Here is a 19,568-nt window from a genome sequence, read left to right on the forward strand (position 1 = left end):
AAACAGCCAAGTCTAATTGTCTTGGGGGAAATCATCCCCAATGTCAACTCTAGGGATTTCTACAAATTAAGAATAACTGTGAACTCTAAGCAAACAAACAAAAAATAAGATACAGAAGAAAATTAGACACCACTTTTTTTTCTTTTGGTTTTTCTCTATGGTTATGTTAGCAGAGATACTTCTTAGCACCAAAATCCTTTCTCTCTTTCCTCTCTTGCACACAAAGCTTCCAGCTTCCCTTGCAGTAGTTACAGTCATGTAACTGAGTTCTAGCCTCTGCCTGGTTGGTAAAACCTTTTCATGGGCTCTCTTCCATGTTCTTCCCTTTGGCAGCCAGTGGGGCCAATAATCAAGTGACCTTAAGAGACATTAAATGCAGAAGGCAGAGTATCCATCTCAAATTTCCTGCTAAGTGACCATGTTGGGTAGAGTGAGTGAGTCTTCTCACTACTGCTCAGCAGGAATCCTACATTGCCACAGAAATGTGACTGGAATGTGTGATCCACTCTTCCCTTGGGAATCTTTATTGGGGTTAATCTCTTCATACTCTACTATTAAGGATCCGTGTCTGGACCTGATGGAGAGGGGTACAAGTCATAAAGAGATCTAAAGGTTTGAATGGAAAGATGGGACTTTGAATTGTCCCCCTTCAGGACAGCATGGATATGTCCTAGTGAGAAAAGAAGAGCATGCATGGGTTCTGCTGGCTAAAGCTATGGCAACTGTTGCTAGCTGTTCACGAAAATATTTTCCCCATCTTTTTGACCATATAGTTCATTGACCCTTCCTGGCATCCCTGACCACGTGGTCATGTGACTATACCTATGGAGTGTGGAACAGAAATTATGTATGTCATTTGCTGCCCTGGCCAATAGAAACTTCCCACGTGCAGTTGTCAATGATTATTTTCCCTTCTGATTGACTTCAATAGAGACAAATTCCAGGGTGTATTTTAAAACCATTTGTTGAAAATGGCAGAGCCTTCAGCATGAAACAGAGCCACAATGGATTTGGAATCTCTGCCTCTGATACAAGACTGTGACATAAGAAAGAAAAATAGGGTCCCCTGCTCCTTTTAGCTACCAAAGTTTGAGTGCTATTGATTAAGTCTGCTTAGCTTTCCCTTGTGAATATAAGCCTGTTACCTAAGCTTATATGCACTGTGTTCTAGTGTAATTCAAGTATCAAGAAAGTTTGGCTTATATACCAATAAGGAATTGATACCTTACATTTATATATTACTCTTACATTTGTATAGCAATTCCTTAAATTTTTATGTAACTCTTATAATTTTGTAAATTCTATTTCATGTGATTTCTAGTATAACCCCTAAAGATAGGTATGGATTCATATCTATATTTTAATATTTGCTCATTATAAAAATATTTAAACAACACATATCTAAGAGGTGAAACATATCACCAGAGATAGCACATTAGCAACTAGTTACATTTTATGCAATGTTTAATTACATTGTCAACAAAATGAAACTAAATGTATGTAATTAATTTAATATGTAATTGATTATAATTACTTACTAATATATTTCCCATGTCAATATTGAATTTCTATTAAACCTATTGAATAAATATTTAATATTCTGTTGTAGAGGTTTTCTTGAATTTACTTAACCAATCACTAAATGAAAAATATATGATTTTTTTGTAGAACTTTTCTTTCATTTAAAGAAATATAATTATTATATTATATAATTACATATATATGATATAAATAAAACATTCATACATACATTTTAATGCACTTGTGTATTGTTTCTCCAGTTTATAGTAAGTTTAAAATTGAGATTCCTATTGCCAAATTGCCCTGTAAAAAGGCATTAATTAGAAGTCTTAATAATGTTTGGTATATTTCCTTATTCCCTCCCTGATACTAGGAATTATTTATTATGTTATAATTTGGCAAGTGATAGAAGATCATATCACTTATTTATTTCTTTGCATTTTTATTATTAATTATCTTGAGAGTCATTTATTTTTATAGGCACTCTAACTGTGTGAATATTTTAAATTAATTTCCTAATCATTCCCAATTTTCTTCAGCTTTTTTTCTTTTTTATTAATTCATTTATTTTTCTGATTTGTTACAGTTTTCTATATTTTATATTTTAGAAAAATCTCTGATTTTTACATATTGTTAATGACATCTTTGACTTATAGAAAACAAGAAAGTAAGGCTAAAAGTGCCTAATTGATCATTCCAAGGTTCAAGTGGCAAAATCATAACTAGATGCTAGCTCTTCTGATGCCAGTTCTGAGATTTTTTAAAATTAATTAGTTTGTTTGTTTGTTTATTCATTTATTTATTTTTAGAGAGAAGGGAAAGGAGAAAGAGAGGGAGAGAAACATCAGTGTGTGGTTGCCTCTCTCTCACGCTCCCAACTGGGGATCTGACGTGGAACCTAGTCATGTGTCCTGACTGGGATCGAACCAGCGACACTTGGTTCACAGGCCGATGCTCAATCCACTGAGCCACAGCACCCAGGGTTTGAGATTTTGTTTTAAATTAACCTTCATAGTTGCCTTTCTTGAAATGAGGCAGTTAGAAATCCAAATAGGATATGCAAGAATAATTGCACTTTGAAGATGCATTCCTCCTAAAATATTTTTAGAGTGCTTACTGAAATAGACTGCATACTGCCTCAAGGGAAAGTAATATTTCCTGCTTTCTCCTTAAAGCCATGTGCTAATATAATTCCTGGCACATAGTAGGTTCTCTGTAAATACCTGTGAATGAATGAATGAGTGAATGAATGTGCAGTTAACAAGATAAAATACCTAGTTTCTGCATTCAAAGAACTTCCAATCTTGTGGAAGTGACAGATAAAAGACAAAATATCACAAACTGAAATGTGTTATGATGAAAATAGCATAAAATTAATCTGATATCTACCTAAATGTTAGAAATATTTGACAATGACTCTCAAATCCTTTCACTCAAATATATTAGCTAGGAACACCTCACCTTATGATGTGACATTTTTCTTTTGTGAGAAGCACACTGGCTTTGTAGTCAGATATGCTTGGCTTAAAGATCCAACTTTTTCTAGTTTTTGTCTGAATAATCCTGAATGAGGTTGCTTCTAGGAACCTAAACTTATATACCTTTTAATATCATTAGCAATACTTGTATCTATCCTAGGACCTTAGAAGAACTAAATGACAATAGATACAAATCACTCAGCTCTTAGGTGTTCTAGAGACATTGATTCTTTTTATGCTCCTCAGATACATTATTTCCAAATGTAGCCCATATTAAAGATTACCTGCCATACCTTTAAAAAAGACTATTACTAGTTTATTAGCTTAAGTTCATCTTTCTTATTAATAGAACTTTGGACAGTCAGTAACATATGCTTACCATGAGACTGTACACTTGTCTTACACAGAACAATTTAGAGACAGAAATTATGTATTAAGAGATTAAATTCTTCAAAACTGTGGCACTTGGCTTTTAAGTTTCCAAGATCATCAAAAGCACTTAATAATATTATTTTATAAGATAAAAAAATATTATTTAATAAAAGTTATGCAAATGCTGAAGAGGTGGCTTTCAATAAAGATTATTACATGGCGTTACCTTGCCTGTTCTTAAATCATAATCTGTTTTTTTCCAAGTGAGTATTAGACATGTTGATCTGGGTATACTATGCAGAATAAGCAACCACTGGCAATTCAGTAAAGTTGTTCATGTTGAAATCTTATGTACTTCCTGTTGTGGGAGTGTGACAAGGAGAGCCCTTGGCGGTCAATGTTCACATTTTTCAAGATTTGATTATTCCAAGTTCACAAGGAATTGGACCCTCCTTCCCACTTTGGTACTGGGTAGTAGCTGAGCTATCTTCTTATTTCTGTTACTTTTCCAGGAAATTTTGGACTATTTATGTTATCAATTATTTGTGGTTCATACTGCCAGGCTAAAAAGAGGAATTACAACAGCTTTACTTTTAGGATGTATACTGAGTGGTCTGAAAATCACTAAATAGTTTTACTAAGTTAGTGGCAGAATAAATAAAGTTGATTTTTTTAAAAGCTGTAATTCTTTACCTTAAACTGAACTGGTCCTATCAAATATTACATATTCAATATTTTGTTAATCTTCAGAAGCCTTAATTTTCAGATTATTTGTTTATTTTCTTTAAAAAAGGTTATAATTTCTTTCTCAGCTATAGTGTGACTACAAGAGTTACAAAAGGATCTACTGCTGAAGAAATATTTCAACAATTGTACTTACTAATAGGAAAATACAACAGGTTATCTTTTCATACTTTTGAAATATTTTTCTTCAGGAAATTTCATTTATTTTTTGCTTCAAACTAATTTAATTGACAACAGTCTCAATGGCTGAAATCTGTGCAAAATATGCTGATAGTTATGAAGTAAGATAAGATTCTGAAACTTTCCTTCAAAAACAAGTTAGAATTTTTTTGATTCTTTTATTTGAAAACAGTAAAGTGCATCCTTCTAATTATACAAAATGAAAAAAAAAAAACTGAGTTACTGAGGCAAAAGACAAACTTTCCCTTATAATTCTGGTGAAGAGAAAGTATCAGAAATGGAAGCTGAATAAACATTTCTTTTTGTTCCACTATTACCAATATACATAGTACAAAAAATACAAACAATAAGTCATAATACAATCAGTAAGAGCAGCACAGAGGCCATTTATTCATATGTGAAATTTGCCCTTCTTATTAGAATAAAAACCCTATCAATTTTTTTGTTTAATATAAAAATTATCTTTTCCTCATCTTCTGTTTATCTTTCATACATCTAACTTTAATTCCCTATTTTATGAATTATAAAGGTTAGATAAGAATGGAAAAGTGTCAAATCTCAGTAAATAGGGCTTGCCACATCCTGGGTACTACCAAGAAGAAGTGGAGAAATGCAACTTCTGAAAATTTTGCAGTAGAATCTACCCAAAATCAAGCACAAAGAAAAACATAAGAAAAATTAAGAAGAGTATCTCAGTAACCTATAGGATAAATCAAGTGATCTATTATATATGTTGTTTGAGTCCCAGAAGAAGTGGGAGAAAGGAAGTCAGAAAAGTATTTTTAAAATAATGGACAGCTGAAAATTTTCTAAGATTTAAATGCCCATAGATCCAAGAAATACAATAAGCAGCAAAATAATAATACTAAACAGAACAAAGCTCATATAAAAACACATCTATAATCACATTTTTAAAAAATTCTTTATCCCTTTATTTTTTAGTGATGAAAAAATGTTAAAACATTAAAAAAAGAGTACATAATATATAGAAGCACAAAGAAAATAATAAACATAGGCTTCATATCATATATTAAATGTTTTGGGAGATTGTTGTGTTCAGGATTGTGTTTGGATTTCTTTCTCAATGTCCATAACCCAGCGTTTCCTCAAAATTGTCCTTGGCTAAAAGTGTTAACTGATACTTCTAGATGAAGCCCTGTCTCCAAAGGTATATAACCAACTAACTTTAACAGATTATTGAGATAAAATTTAGTAGTAAATTTCCAATATGACATGTATGTAAATTAAGCACATTTTATTTAAGGTCTAGTTTAGTGGTATTTGATGTTCTGGTTGATAATCTTCCATTATCCATAATTTTATGGTATACTGTGATAATCCACAAAACAGGGGATCCCAAAGTAGACAGTAATTCATTTTGCCACTACTGAAGATTTAATGTATTTATATAGTTTTGTCCAAACTAATAATGAAAACTAGAATAATAACTATTGAGAACAAGCTCCTAATAAGCAAGAGATTTGATAAGTTTCTGTTCAAGTTGAATTTCTTAAATAAATAGATTTTTATTAGTATTCATTAAAACCTTGATTGCCTCACTCACACTTGTACAATATCTAATTTGTAAACATATTTAACTGGTTTATAATTCGAAAAAAGTAACAAGTTCAATGAACTTTTCAGTTCAGATGTAATAAAATATTTTATTTAAAAATGCTTTCATTTAAAAAATATGGTGTATTTCCCTCATAAAATTAGTTTTCTCCCAACTTTTACCATTTCTAATCATGTTTAAAATGAAATTTTATATTCCTCATACCTTCACCAAGAGTCATCATTGAGATTTCACAGGTAACATTTTCAGGTAGTTTAGATATCAAATAAGATGCATGAAAAACTGCTAAAGTGCCAGAAAAACTAGGCAAATGATATCTATATAATTTCAGTCATTGAGAACTGCTAGATTCCTGGATTCTTACAAGCTTTAGCTGCAATTCCTCTTCTCCTTTACCCACCTCTGTCCAGGAGCAGATACACAAGATAAAACCCAAATTCATTCATTTTTTTCCCAGAATTTTCTTTTACTTAACTTTCCACTGTCTTTTCTACCATGGAGAGCCACTTACCTGTTTTATCTGTAAACTGTGGGTTAACTCCTCAGAGAAAGTGCATTACTTTCACTAAAGCCTCGTCGCCATGATTTTTTGCTTTCCGCTGTCCAGACCCCATGTGTTCCTTCTGACATTTGATGGCTCCAGCCTGGGTTTACTCTTCCTTTTGATTCCTGTTTTTGTCTGTTTATAGTTTGACTTTGCTTCTTGCTTTCTTCTGTTGAGTCCTCACAATAACTGACCACATGGATGCTCCTGACTTTCTGTATTTTTCTGCCCATAGTCTCTGTGTTTGACAAAAATGTCTCTAGACCTTTGCTTCTGTTTTGGTCATTGAATTTCCGGTTATGCACCTGGCTCTTTCTTGCCAATGTCTTTTCTTAGAATCCTCCCTTGCCATTATCCACTGTCTCTTTGTTCTTAAAAATTACATTTTTAGAGAAAGGTGAGCAAAAGATTTAGTGGGAAAGAGAAGGGTTGAAAGTAAGTGCTATCCCAGATAAGTTAACTACCCGGTTTTAGTAAATAAAACTGCTTGAGACTTTGGACGACAACGATGCTGGTTGAAATTATTGTCATTTCTTCCCCAACTGGGAAGACTAGATTCCCGATAATAACTGATGGTAACAAAAGACATAATTAAGAAATATAAGAACTTACAAGAAAAATTAACAGCACGGGGTTAGCACAAAGGAAAGCTTTTAGAATATTAATGTATTATTTATATTCATTAACATGATAGAACACTAAAACAATATAATGGTGATATTTTATACATGCTTCAATATCACTATGTGCAGAACTTCACTATTGGTCTTCTAATGTTGCATCACAATTATTTGCTCACCTAGCACTACCATTAAAATGAAATGTAATTCATGTAATCAGTTTCTAATCTTATTCTAAAAAGATTTTAGATAGTTTTTAGGTCCACTATTCAGGAACCACATTTTACTCATTAGTTCAAGTGTATAATTAAATAATTGACTCAAAATTTCAAAAATTAAATAATATATAATTTAATGTGCTTAATGTAACAATAAAGTTTATAGTATTATTTATTGCCCTTTGCACTTTATTTTGGATGTCATTGTTTGCTAAGGGACATGGGAAGAGGGGGACTGATTTGACTGAGAAAGAACATTCCCTGGACACTTCGGAAAGGAGCCTGCATTCAGGAGAGGCAACTATTCTGTGGGTGGGTTCTGAGAAGTAATGGGATTAACTTGCATCTGCAGGCTGTGAAATAAAAAAAAAAAAATTGAAACAGAAAGCCCTTTTGTAGAAAGATAGGCAAAGAATCAAGAAGAGAAACGAAGAGCAGAGTTTGCAATTGAGATGAGAGAATTGGGCAAATAACTTGAAAGGAGCAAACATTAATTTGTGCTAGGAGAGATTTCCTGAAACTTCTAGCACAGGAAACCATTTATGCAATGCCTGTGGCCCTGCTAACATATGGAAGAGCATGGGCTTCTAAGTGATCTTGCAGGTCAGGACAACAGGTCAAGTAGGACACTTTTCTTGAGCGTGCAGGCAGTAGGCTTTATTTCTAGTGGAAAAGTATGTTGTAATCACTAACTATGATTTTCAGTCAATTTCACATGTGTATAAGTATATATACAGAAAGTGAGAGAGAGAGATAATTAGAGAGACTGATTTATTGAGAGGAATTGCTCATACAATTACAGGAGCAGGCAAGTCTGAAATCTATGTTACAGAAACAGGGGAGTCCAAAAACAAACTCCAAAACAAACCCCAGAGTTTGTGGCTGGGAGCTAGGAGAAATGAAGCAGCTTTCAGGATGCCTTAGCATGTCTGGGGCTAGTGGCTGGAAACTTTGTTGCACAAAGATCCTCTTTGCATCTTCCAAGGCTCAGGAAGATGGGAGGGGTCTTGGATTGTGGGATGGTACGGAAGGAGCCCACAGAGCCTGCATGGGGTTCTGTGAATGGTCAGAACTGTTTGCAACATCCACTGCATCAGAGGATGCAGTCAGGGATATATAAGCAGCTGCGGACATTTTAGGGCATGCTCCCTCCATGTGGCTTGGAGGAGCGGGTCTCTCCAGGCTGCTTTAAGAAGAGGCTCTCGCCATGCGATTTTGAGAAGGAGAGGAGATCCACGCGGTTTACAGGAAGAAGGCAGTTTACAAGTAGGCTGAGAATCCAGGCGGTTCTGCATTGAGAGCTGGAGGGCACCACAGCACAGAAAGGACCTCCCCAATTCGAATTGAGTAATTGGCAGCTACTGGTAAAGCTGAACTGTGCCTAGGAAGTAGGGAAACGGTGTTTCTGACTTTCCTAAGACTGGCCAGGTCTGGGAGAGGGAGGCAGAACTATGTGCAAATAAACAGTTCTTTTTCTTTTCACTAAACTCTGGTATTGAGAGTTATAATTCTGGTGGCTGGCAATCGGGCCCCTAAGTAAACAGTCTGTGGGTTCTGTTTCAATCGGAGTACCCCAGGGATTCTGTTACATCTATAGGGCAGGCTCGCAGTAGAAGCTCTCAAGCAACTGTTGACACTGCAGCCTTGAGGCAGATTTTTTTCTGGGAAACCTTAACTTTTGCATGTAAAGCCTGTCAGCTGATTGGAGGAGCCCCATAGACGTTGTTGAGGGTAATTTCCTTAACTTAAAGTCAACTGATTGTAGATGTTAACCATATCTACAGAACATATTCCCAGCAACACATATATTAGTGTTCAATTAAATAATGGTGCCATAGCCTATCTAAGTTGGTATATAAAACTACCACAATCCACTCCTTGACAATTTGACTCTCATACACATCTTCAAACCAATAAAATCATCATGTAAAAAGAGTAACAAAATCATACTCCTAACAGGAAACAACTTTCCTGTTACAACCAAAAACATTTATCCCCAGAAGAGAATGTAATGTCCTTGGGTGATGTTTCTTCTTCTCAATATCTTAGAACTTAATACTGTGATATAATTTTAATTGCTATTAATAATAAGGGGATAAAAGAGGGAAGAAAACAGTCTAGTATGTATGTACAAATACTGGGAAGGATCTATGATCAAATAAGTCTGATTAGGCAACCCAATTTTTTGTGTAAAATCAAATGTTAATATTGATCTGTGGCCAAACATGTTATTTTTAATTCATTCTTAAAAAATTTGCTGTTGCAGTTGACACAGAATGTTATATTATTTTTCAGGTGTACAACATGGTGACTAGACATTTATATAACTTTTGAAGTTGTCACCCTAATAAGTTTGGTACTCATCTGACACCATGCATAGTTATTACCATATTATTGACTATATTCCCTAAGCTGTACTTTATATCCCCATGACTGCTTTTATAATTGGCAACTAATAATTTTTAATACCTTCACTTTTTTCACCCATAGTCCTGACTGCCCCCCTCCCCCATCTTACAACCATCAGTTTCTTCTTTGCATGTATGAGTTTGTTTCTGTTTCTGCCATACATGTTATTTTTTCTCTCATTAATTATGTAAGCAAATAAAATGTAAGATTCTATTGTCAAGTTTTTCCTTCCAGAGTAATTTTCATACCATATGTCAAAGAGGAAATTAAAGTCAATTAAAATGTGCTGCAGTAAATGTAAATCAGTATCCAAAAATTAAGCAGAGCTCAGCCCCATGAACTAGACAGTAACTACTGAGGATACAACAGTAAACAAGATAGATGTGGGTCTTGTGAAGTTCTGCTAAGAGGCTGGGGCTAGAGAGCTTGTCAGCACTCATATACTTAAAAAAATCTTGCTGGTATCAGGAGCAGTGCTTTATTAAGTCTGACTTCTATTGGATGTGTTTATTTGCCTTTAGTAATTTCTTGGAGTTTACAGAACTACTTAGAATATTCCATAATGTTTCATATGTGCCAAATATAAGAGTCTATTCATGCTTAGATGGGAGAGTATAGAGAGCATGGCGTGCCGTGAGCCTTGGGGTAACACAGGCAGCGATAATCATAGTGAGAAAGAAGGCTGCCTAGGTTCAGAAATGTCAGGAAATTAGGTTATGGTGTTAGTGAGCTCACAGTGGACAAAGCTGGAGGAGATTTATTCCAGGAATGTTAGTAGAAAAAGTGGTTTGACTATGACCAGAATAGTGCATTTTGAGATCAGCTTTAAAGAAATGTGTATGATACAGAAAAGGAATACATTATTCAAAGGTCTTGAGCCATTATGAATGTGACAGTAGACCACTTCATTGCCCATAAAATTTAATCTTCCTTTTAAATACATTACAGCCTACATACCATGCTGTATTTTTCAATGTAGATCTGATCTTTATTTTGTAATGAATAATACATGGCAGCAACATCTGAGAGCTGATCCATTACGTATATATCTCATTCAAAGTCATTTATTTATAATATATTCAGCAAAATTCCTATTATTTTACTTGAAGTTAGCCTTCAATAGAAAATATATGAAGATGTTGTTGTGTATTCTGCAAAATAAAATAGGTACAATGAAATTCACAGTTCTTCCAGGTATGTGCATGCCCTGCATATGGTTAACGGCAGTTAAATGATCCAGACTGACTTCACAAAGGCTTTTTCTGAATATTAAAGATTTTTATTTAAAGATAAGAGACAGGTTCATGTGTTGACTTAGAGCTATAAATAAGAATTAAATTAAGGAAGAATAAAACACTTTTAGAGGTTTATTTTCCTAATTCATTTGTGTACTTTCACTTTCCAATGAAAACTAATAAGGTTACCCAAGCACTGTGCAGTGCAAAAAATGTTTTAACAAGACATTATATAAAAATAGAATTCCAATTGTGTTCACTAGCACTTCAACTGTAAAATACCTCACCCAATGTTGTCAATACACAGAGAAAGAATCTTCCAGGTTCTTCAAAAATGTCTAACTTTCTTAAACAATAACGATGTATGAATTTATTTTCTTATCAAAACATCTCACTAACATTAGAGAAGATAAACTAAATTTGTAACAAACATAAAACTGAAAACTCGGGTAAAACAGTGGGAAAATACATTGAGAGAGAGAAGAACCTAGCAAGCACCAGTCCTTAAATATCTGAACTTAACTCATTCATTCAACATTTATTTAATGCTACTACGAGCAAGTACTGTTCTATGCACCCAGAACACATCCTTGAACCAAACGCCAGTCCACCGATCTCAGGGCTTTCATTCTAAGGTTGGAATTTTTAAGAGTAACAATAAGAACAAAAAGAAATTCAAGAAATGTTTAGCTCTAATATGGGTAGAAGGAAAACGTTGAATGCCTTTTGTAATCATTGTAATTACTTTTTAAAAGCTTATTGAAAAGAAGATTATAAGAAAATGGGCTAGTAAACTCTTACATGCCTCCTGGAAAATTAAAAGGAAGCATTTTTTTTTTTTTTTTTTGATTGAGGTATTTCCAGTGAGTAAGCTCTTCTTTTAACAGTCTCTACAACACCAAGCATCAAATTCAAAATGAAAATGTTCAGTTAGTTATTCAGACATTTCTTATAAATTTAATTCAAATACAAGAGCAATAGATGTCTTAAGTATTGTAGGTCACAATGGAGCAACTGGCAAATTATCATTTGAGATGTTAAAAAAAAAAAAACCCTAAGTGACATTTAATAAAAATTTTTTTCACAAATGCATTTTCTTATTTATTTATTTATTTATTTTACATATGACTAGACAATGAGCCAGCCCTCTGATGTTATATAGGGAGAAAAGATCTTTTTGAAAAATTATGTTTAAAACATGAAATTTCTTTCTTTAAGCAAATCTTAACATTTAACCTTAATTACTGACATAATATGTGCTCAGTTCAGAAAATATAGAAAATACTGACAGGAGAGAACTAGAGAAAACTCTGAATGGCCTTCATAAGTACTGTTAGGAGTTTTGCTGTGTGTCTTTTTTTTTTTATATCACACATTTTTGTTATATAGTATATATAATTTCCTATCATGTCATAGAGCATATGTAATTTCGAACTCTTCTTAGTTTGCTTTTTTTTTTCACTTAGCAGTCCCAAACATGTTCCTTCATCAATAAGTATTTCTATTTGTGGCATTTATATTTTTCCCTAAGTATAAAAATGCTTTCAAGTGTAACAAAAACATTATAAATACTTCTGTTTATATTCTAAGGGACAAATGGCATGCTCACCTTAAAGGTGTGTATTGTGTGTGCACTTGCATGTGTATTTTCCCATGTTATTCTCTGGAAAGTCACCCCTTTAGGATTATGACCCTTCATTGCCTTTCTAAACTTTCATAACTTACAAGGTTTTTTTCTACTCCATTTATTTATTCAACATTATCTTGCCTTCCCTCACAGAAAAAAAACAACAGAAGACATTAGAAAAAATCCTCCAACTTCACTTGTAATCTGCAAAGTTATTTATATATTTGTCCATGTTTCTTACTTTTCTTCCTTGCTCAGTTTTCTCTAACTTTTCTGTGTGTGATCTTCCCTTACACTCTGAATCCTGTCACCTTAGTACCATGTCTGAGGCCACATGCCAACATTTATCATGGAATTTGTTCATTTTATCTACCTAATTATATTTCCTGGCAAAAAGTCTTTTAATAATGTTTATTGTTATATAAACATTAATAGATGTTTCTTTAAAAAATATTTTATATATTTATTTTTAGAGAGAAGGGAACGGAGGACGGGAGTGAGAGAAACATTGATAGAGAAACATAGATGTGTTGCCTCTCATACTCGCTCCTACCAGGAATGGAACGAGCAAACTTTTGCTTTTGCAGGACGACATGCAACCAACTGAGCTACACTCGGCAGGGCAGATGTTCCTTTCTTTAAATGAAAATAAACATCATTAAAAAAAAAAAAAAACTATTTCTTTCAGCCCTGGCTGCTGTGGCTCAGTGGATTGAGTGTTAGCCTGTGAACCAAATGTTGCTGGTTCGATTCCCAGTCAGGGCACATGACTAGGTTGCACGACAGGTCCCCAGTTGGGGGCGCCAGTGAGAGGCAACCACACAGTGATGTTTCTCTTCCTCTCTTTCTCCTTCCCCTTCTCTCTAAAAATAAAATAAACAAATAAATAATTTAAAAAGACAAGTATATGTAATTTAAAAAATCTATATATAAAAAAATCTATTTCTTTCAAAATGGCACTCCATTTTTTAATCCCTGAAACTGATAATTTATTATTTCTATTTTTTCATCTCCTATGCTAGGAATTTATCAATTTCATTAGTTTTTTCTTAAAAAATTAACATTTGATTTAAGTTTTCCTTTAGTAATTTTTCTTTTTTCTTTAGCTGATTTCTGCTTTTTAAAAAATTACTTTCTATAATTTATTTCTAATTACTTTTGTGATTCTTCTGTAAACTGTATGTTGCTAAATTTCAAAAAAAATTTAGGGGTTTTCTCTACTTACTACCTATTATTCATTTTTAGCTTAACTCCACTGTTGTCACAGAAAATTCTCTGAGTTATGTAAATACATTGATATTTTTTGAAATTTGTTTTTTGGCTAGCAAATGCTTTGTTTTGGTAAATGGTCAATGTGCAGTTGAAAAACCCATTTTTTTTTTTTTTAGCTCTTTGGTATATATTAAATTTAAATAAATTAGGTCAAAGTTATGTTTCTGTTAATTGTGTTTTTCAAAAATTTTATATTCTTAGTGACTTTTGGTTTGCTTGTTCCATCAGTAAAAGAGAATGTACTCAAATCTCTCATGTTTGTGGATTTGACTATCTCTTTTTGAGTTTTGCCCATTTGCTCTATATATTTTAAGCTAAAAGATAACATGGAAATAAATGTAAAGTTGTTATGTCTTCCTGCTCAATTGATCCTATCATTATGAAATATTCCTCTTTATCCCTGTAATGCTTATTTCTTTAAGGGTAACTATTTTAGATGTTAGTGCTATAGATTAAACACTTTTTTGTTAGTGTTTGCATGGCATATATATTTCCTTCCTTTTATTGTCAAGTCACCAGTCATCTGTTCCTGTAAGCATAAGGTGTATCAGTTATAATTAACAAATATTGTTATTTTGAAATTTAGTCTAATATTTTTATTTCATTAAAATGCTAAACAATTTACATTTGAACCGCAAATATTTTAAATGTAAAATTTTATTACTTTTCTTTGCATCCCATCTGTGTTTTTATAAATTAATTTTTAAATATTGCATTTCCTCCCCTTATTTGGTTTGTAGCTATACGTGTCACACAACTTTAGCTATTTTATTTGTAAAGGCTCAAAAACAGGAATCAGTAATAGTCCAAGTCTAGCCTGTTGCCTGCCTTTGTAAAAAATGTTTTTTTTAACAAGTCATGTCTTTTCATTTACTTATAATAATAAATTCATTTATTCATTGTCTCTGACAGCTTTCACACTACACTTGCAGAGTTGAATAGTTTGATAAAATTTATATGGTGCACAAAGACTGAAATATTTACTAGCAGATCCTTTATAGACATCATATGCTGACCCTGCTCTGAACTTCAACATGATCCCTGAATTTTTAGTCTGTCTTAAATTACTATTACCATGGACAAGGAAAGTTTATCAGAACATTTGAGTTCTATTTATCATCTCTTGTTTTCTGTATTATTTTCTATCATGTAGGTTATTTCTACACATATTTCAAACCTCAAAAAGTATTACAATTACTATTTTACATAAATACTCATTTAGATTTGCATGAATAATTACACTTTCTGGTCATCAGTTTTTTACTTTCTTGTATTATTACTACGATTTAATCTAGAACAAATTTTTTTCTCCCTGAAGAACATCATTTAGTATTTATTTTATTGTTGGTCTACTGGTGACAAATTCCTTCAGTTATTTTTTTGCCTGAAAAGGTCTTTATCTGCCTTTATTTTGAATGACTTTTTTGCTGATCATATTATTCTGGATTGAAAATGTCTTCTATTAACATTTAAAAGATGATATTTCATTATCTACAGGCTTCCCTATTTTCTGTTGTATAATCAGTTGTTGAAAGATAGTTTTTTCTTTAAAAGCAATGTGTCTTTTTTTTCCCTCTGGCTACTTTTGTATTTTGCCTCCAGCAATATTTCTATGATATACCTATGAGTGATTCTCTCTCTCTCTCTCTCTCTCTCTCTCTCTCTCTCTCTCTCAATTATTAGCTAATGATTAGCTTGAATTTGTGGTTTTGTATCTTTTATTTTGTTTTAGAAATTTCTCAGCCATCAATATCTCCTCAAATATTATGCCTTTCCTTTCCTCTCTATTGTCACTTCCTGGGATTCCAGTGATTTTTAGAAAGTTTTATCACTATGTCCCCTTCCCCTATTTTTCTGTCTGTGTTTCAATAAATTTTCTGTAAACTTATCTTCATCTCATCAGCTGACTTTAATCTGTAGTTACATTTTTTAATTTATTTATTAATTTCAGGTAACTTTTAGTTCTAGAATTTAGTGTTTTTCAGTGTTAGGTCTTTTACAATTTCATTTCATAAAGATTCCATTATTCTGAAGAAATTTTTATTTATCTGTTCTTTTAAATGTGTTCATTAATTACAGGTACATTAAGATCCGAGTCTATAACTCAAAAAGCTAGATTAACCATGCATGTTTTCCTATTGTTGCGTGTGTATTTTCTCCTCGTTTCATTTGACTGTCATAGTTTGTTGAATATTAGACATTGCTTATGAAAATGCAGGGGATTTGGTTGAAATTAACTTCCAATGAATACAACATAATTTTTTTCTTAGTAGACTAACAGAGTAAGGTCAGCTTACCTTGATCTAATTAAGGCTGGTCTATTTCCAATTTACACTTAGTTGAGGGAAACAGTGGTTCTGGATTCTCAGTTGAAAAGCTAAGGAGATAGAAGGAAGATGGAGGAGGAGTGAGGGGAGGCTGCGCTTTCAGGATCCGGAGACCTGTCTGTAGTTTGGACTAATTGCAGACAGAACATCTCAGTGAGCAGCAAGACACTGGCAGGAGTCAAGCCTTGGCACTGCTGAATTAGAGAAAAACCATCTGGGAACAACCTGTTTAGTGAGGATAGCAGAGGAAAAAGGGATGAGATGGGATTCCTGATTGGGGTGGCTGCCTGAGCTGTGGCTGGAAGTACACAAAGGCTTTTTGGCAACCACAGGCTTCCCCAGAGAGGAGTCAGGAGGAGAACGGATCTCTGCCCCCTGGCAGAGACAGGACTTGACCAGGTGGCATTGGTGCTGAAGGACAGGAGACAGCGTACTGCTGTGCAAGTGATAACATAATTTTCCTTTATATTTTTCTCTTGTGAACTGTGGAGAGGGGTGGGAAGTTTGGGGGTGGTAGGCCATTCTTGAGGAGCACAAGCGCAGGGGCGCGCTCATCCACTCCCCAACCCTACCCTTGGGTCGCTAAGGTGCGCATAGGAAAGAGCCCTCATTCACTGGCCCAGGTGCGTGGGGCTGCGAGTCCAGGTGCCCCTCGGACATGCCCCAACAGACATAAGATCAGTGCCCCAACAGGAGCAGGGAGGGCCCACTGGACATGCAGAAGACCATGCGCAGACACCCCTGGCCAGCTCCAGTGGACACCAGGCTGGAGCGCAGACAACTTGCTCAGGCTCTGCTTGTGCCCACCCAGGAAGGTATGGAATGGTGGGTGGCTGTGGCACGGGAACAGCAGGCGGAAGAGACTTACAGATGCTCACTTCCACTGTGCACAAGTGTCCAGGGCCCCGCCCTAAGAAGCAACAGACCAACTCCTGGAAAGCGGATCAGCAGGCCTGAGGCAAGCTTTGGGCCGCCTTGCGCGCGCATGGGCGTGCATTCAAAGGCACTTCGGCTACCTCCAACGGGCACCAAAGGAGAGTGCCTTTCCAGCCACCATGGGTGCACACCGCTGCTGCAGGGAACAGGAACCTCTGACCTGCCTCATTAGACCAGCTGTGGATGCAGAAAAAGAAGACGACACACAAAGACTGAACTGAGTAAAAATATTTCTTTTTTTTTTCTTCCTTACTATAGTCTGCATTCTTCCCTCTTTTTCTTCTATTGTTATTAACATACAATGTAAATATTACCTACTGTCTTGCATAGTCTCAACTATTATTAATCTATTATCCCCTCTCTCAAAAATCATATTTTTCCTCCATGAAAACAACTCTTATCTATTCTTCCTATAGTATAAAAGCTCTAATCTCTCTACATTTAATACTGGCTCATTGGCTGACAATAGCGGGATAGAGGGTGGGGGATATTTTCGAGAGTGTGAGTCTCCTGCCTGGGCTGTGTGTTTATGTTTTTAATAGCATCTCCACAAAAGAACTCAAGACAAAGTGGATAGAGTGACTCTCAATCAACTAGCCAGAAGGAAGATCCTACCAAAGAGTATATGAAATATAACCAGACAACATAAACAAATGACATAAAGGGTAACCGAAGAACATCAGGCTCAGGAGATCAAAAAGACTGCACCACTGAAACCCCCAGATCTCCTATAAAGAATCTCATACCACAAAGGTGGGCAGTCAAAGCAGACAAACCCAAAAAACAAAAACAAACAAGAAGAATCCAACATAGGAAGATGCAGAAATAACCCCTCAATGAAAAGAAAAGAGGAATCCCCAGAAAGAGAGGTAGATGGAATAGACATAGCCCAAATGTCAGACATGGAATTCAAAACAATGGTGGTGAAGAAGCTCAATGTACTCGACAACATAAAAAACAACTATGACAACCTCCAAGGAAGTTACCAGCAGCTCCAAGAAAATTACAGGGAACTTGCAGAGAACTACACCAGCATAAAAAAAGACATAGAAACTATTAACAAGAACCAGAAAGAAATGAAGAATACAATGTCTGAACTGAAAAACACAGTAGAATCAGTCAAAAGCAGACTAAATGAAGCAGACGATCGGATTGGTGAGTTAGAAGATAATGTAGAGAAAAATTCCCAGACAATAAAGCCAAATGAAAAAAGATTGAAAAAGTACAAAGGAGAAGTAAGGGAATTACAGGATAACATAAGGAAAAACAATATCAGAATCGTTGGAATTAAAGAAGGATTAGAAGAACAAGGAATAGAAAAACTGATAGGAGAAATAGTGACAGAAAATTTTTCGAACCTGATGAGAGAAAAAGTTATACAAGTTCAGGAAGCACAGAGAGCTCTAATGAAGAGAAACCCCCCAAAACCCACTCCAAGGCACATCATGATTAAAATGGCAACATTCCAAGACAGAGAATCCTAAAAGCAGCAAGAGAAAAACAGCAAATAACATACAAGGGAGCTCCAGTAAGGCTATAGACCGATTTCTCAACAGAAAAACTACAAGCCAGAAGGGAGTGGTCAAAAATATTTCAAGCAATGAAAAACAAAGGCCTACAATCAAAAATACTCTACCCAGCAAGGCTCTCATTCAAAATGGAAGCTGAAATAAGGAGTTTCTCAGACAAAGGAAGTCTAAAAGAATACATCCCCACCAAACCAGCATTGCAAGAGATGCTAAAGGGAATGTTCTAAGAAAAAAAAAAGGAAAAAAAAAAAAGAGAAAGGAGAGGAACACAGGTACAAAGGGACATGTATAAATACACGTCAATAATAACCTTAAATGTAAATGGATTAAATGCTCCAATTAAAAGACATAGGGTAACGGAATGGATAAGAACACAGAACCCACATACTTCCTGTCTACAAAAAACACACCTCAAAACAAAAGATTTACATAGACTGAAAGTAAAGGGATATGAAAAAATATTCCAAGCAAACGGACCTGAAAAAAAAGCCGGGGTAGCAGTACTCATATCAGACAAAACAGATTTCAAAGCAAGGGCAATAAAAAGAGACAAAGAAGGACATTTCATAATACTTAAAGGAACAATCCATCAAGAAGATATAACACTGATAACCATATATGCACCCAACATAGGAGCACCCAACTACGTAAAGAAAATACTAGAAGACCACAAGAAGGATATTAACAACACACTCATAGTAGGGGACTTCAACACTCCATTATCAACAATACACAGATCATCAAAACAGAGAAACACCAAGGATATACAAGCATTGAACAACACACTAAACGACATGGACTTAATCGACATAACATAGAACTTTCCACCCCAAAGAAGCAAAATATACATTCTTTTCAAATGCACATGGGACAATTTCAAAGACAGACCACATGATAAAACACAAAACAAGCCTCAACTAATTCAAGAAAATTAAAATTATATCAAGCTTCTTTTAAGATCACAATGCCTTGAAACTAAA

The sequence above is a fragment of the Furipterus horrens genome, unplaced genomic scaffold (assembly GCF_987537825.1).
Source record: "Furipterus horrens unplaced genomic scaffold, mFurHor1.1.pri manual_scaffold_2, whole genome shotgun sequence".
Classification (NCBI taxonomy): Eukaryota; Metazoa; Chordata; class Mammalia; order Chiroptera; family Furipteridae; genus Furipterus; species Furipterus horrens.